Raw genomic sequence first — 3107 nt, 5'->3', positions numbered from 1 at the left:
ATGTGGTCAATGTCAGTCCATCTTATCTCAGTAATTCATAGAATGTCAATGTTTTTGGATTCCATCACAGTGGTAACTCTCTTAAACGGTACAATTTCACTGGCATTTCTTACTCAAACTGATATTCACCAATAATTGCTCATTTCCACTGTCCCCTAATATTCATCTCCCCCTAGATGAGTCATAAACTTGCTAAGATATATGTTTCACAACTTATTTATGCTGTTGTACTTATCATTGTTCTTGCTGTTGTTAAGAATAGTCAAGAAAATGCAGCCAGAATGCTTTGGAGGCAAGAATAATAAAACTTGATCTCACATATTTTGAGCATGTTATAAGGAGAGGCTGATCCTCAGAAAGGGCCATCATGCTTGGATGGGTGGAGAGAGGCAAAAGAGAGGAAGATCCTCAACCAGAAGGATTGAGACATTGACTACTGCTGTGGGCTCTCAAGGATGTCCAAAATTATGACAAGATGGCACAAGACAGGGCAGGGTTCAGATCTGTTGTTCACAAGGTTGCTATGAGTTGTACTCAACTCAGTAGCACCTAACAATAACATAAGAATGGACTATAGTAAATTTAGTATTTGCAATTAAGAATTTTACATTAATTTTATCAAAGAACTCTTATTTCCTGAGTATACTTAAGCTTATACAACAACAACACCATTTATAAACTTAGTATTTCATAGATTGACTTTGTTATGAGGTCAGGCATAACATTTTATGTCAGGAGGACAACCTTTCAATCACATTTACATGAACCTAAGAGAAGAGGCAGCTGCAGTGCCGGTTCTACTGGCAGCTCATAAAGGGACCACTGCCAGGTGTTGTGCTGACAGCTGTGCCAGGCTCAGGAGACCAGTGGGCCTAAGCCCTCAGCCCAAACTCTCCATCTTCTATGGCCCACGCGCGATCACCTAAGTGGCCTCACATCCCCTTCTCTCTTCCCTGTCCCTGTCCTCACCCTTGTCCCCATTTGGTGCCCCATACCCACCTCTCAAAATGGTTTTGAAGAGAATCTACAAGGAATTGAATGACCTGTCATGGGACTCCCCAGTAAGTGTGCAGCAGGCCCTGTTGGAGATACGTTCCATTGGCAGGCTATAATAATGGGGTCAAATGACAGTCCCTAATAGGATGGATGAATGTGACATCAGGGTTGGAGGAAAGACTCCTCAACAACCTACACTAAGCAGATGATAAAACCCTGCTTGTTGAAAATGAGAAGGACCTAGAAGTGCTTGCTTCAGAAGGTCCAGGACTGTAATCTTCAATATGAATTGAAGCTCAATATCAAGAAGACAAAGATTCTCACAACTGGGCCAATTAGCAGCACCATGATAAATGGAGAAGTCATTGAGATCGTTAACAGCTTGCTCAGCTCCACAATCAATACTCTTGGCACAAGCAGTCAGGAAATCAAAAGATGTATTGTGGTGAGACCTCTCCAGAGTGCTGAAAAACAACTATGTCAGTCTAGAGAGTAGTAAGGTGCGCCTAATCCAAGCCATGGTTTTTGTAATTTGCAAGCTATGCATCAGAGAGCTGGATTATGATTAGGATGACAGAAGAAGAAGAATCGATGCCTTTGAGTTGTTGTGCTGGAGAAGAGTCTTGAACATATCATGGACCACCAAGAAAACACATAGATCTGTCTTGAAGAGGTGAAATCAAGTTTCTCCTTGGAGGCTAGGATTTTCAAGTTCCATCTTACATACTTTTGGGCATGTGAATGGTCCTTGGAGAAGGACATAATGCTTGGAAGGGTAGAGGGATAGTGTAGGTGAGGAAGATCCTGGATGGGATGGACTGATACAATAACTGGGGCAATGCGGGTTGCTTAGTCAGAATCAGTTAGACTGGCTCTGGACAGGGCAGGCTTCAGAGCTGCTGCACACAGGGTCGTTATGGATTACAGGTGCCTTGATGGCACATAACAACACCACAATCAGTGTGGAGTATTTTTCTTAGAAATTCATTTCCCAACATATTACCCCTTCAAACCACCTAAGGTTGCATTTGCAACAAAAATTTACCATCCATATAGTAACAGTAATAGCAGCATTTGTCTTGATAGTCTATGGTCCCAGTGGTCTTCAGCACTATTTCAAAAATACTCTTGTCCATTTTGTTCTCTGTTGTGTTTTCCCAATCCAGACGATCCTTTAGTGCCTGAGACTGCTCACAACTATAAAACAGATAGCAAAAAGTACAATAGAATAGTTCGGGAATGGACTCAGAAGTACGTGATGTAATTAAAGAAATTATTGGATAACCTCTATAAATAAAATTAGTGGAATTCTGAAAGTCCTCTTGATTTCCATTTGACTGCTTTCTATGAGCCCAAGCCCCATCTTTCCCAGGGCACATATTACCTGCTACAACAGTGCTGTGTGTTGTACATTAGAGCAACAAACTAGAAATACTGTACTCCTGTACCAACATTGCCTCCTAGCAAAGAAATGTGTATGTAACAAATCAATTCTCCAAGCATAACCTAGGTGTGAGACTAAAAGCTTTCTTGACTTACTTATATCTGGATAATGGCAAGGTGAAGGATAGTGGGTTTGGTGTGTGCTTGGATGGCAAGAACAGCCCCATTAACCTGGATCCTTTTAAACCTAAAACAGTTAAGACAAGAGAGGTGAAGAACATGTAGTGTATTTCCGTATTCATTTTATTCTGAAAGACCTACCGCTAACACGAAAGTTATGGCCAACCAGATTAAACTCTACTCACTCTCCTGTATTTTGAGGTCTAAGCTTATTTGGTCAGCATTTATGTGGATTGGAGCTATTCGTGCATACAGCAAGATGGGCTTTGTTCTCTGTTCTTTTACATCTCTCCCTGTTCAGTCTTCCTCCTATTAGCATCCTTTACTTTTCCATATTCTTTGGTTTGTATGTGGTTTCTCAGTTAATACATGAGTAATAGCTCTTATTTTTCTTGTTTTTAACTGCTTAGGTCTATCTGGATGTAATGGTGAAAATATATTTGATGGAAATACTTGTGTTATTTAATGACCTAATTTCTCCTCTGGATCCTGTATGTTCAAGAATGATTAATTTGCGTAATAAAATGATATACATACATATATATATA

The 3107-nt window shown here is 40.3% G+C and overlaps 1 pseudogene; it reads left to right on the top strand.

The window, feature by feature from the left end:
- Positions 1 to 1007: 1007 nt before the first annotated feature.
- On the top strand, positions 1008 to 2260 carry LOC102871892 (annotated as a pseudogene).
- The last annotated feature ends 847 nt before the right edge of the window (positions 2261 to 3107 follow it).

Source organism: Elephantulus edwardii, unplaced genomic scaffold, assembly GCF_000299155.1.
Source record: "Elephantulus edwardii isolate Elephantulus edwardi_28Jun2011 unplaced genomic scaffold, EleEdw1.0 scaffold00402, whole genome shotgun sequence".
Lineage (NCBI taxonomy): Eukaryota > Metazoa > Chordata > Mammalia > Macroscelidea > Macroscelididae > Elephantulus > Elephantulus edwardii.
Note: the sequence above shows the minus strand (reverse complement) of the source record. Positions and strands in the feature narration are given on the sequence as shown.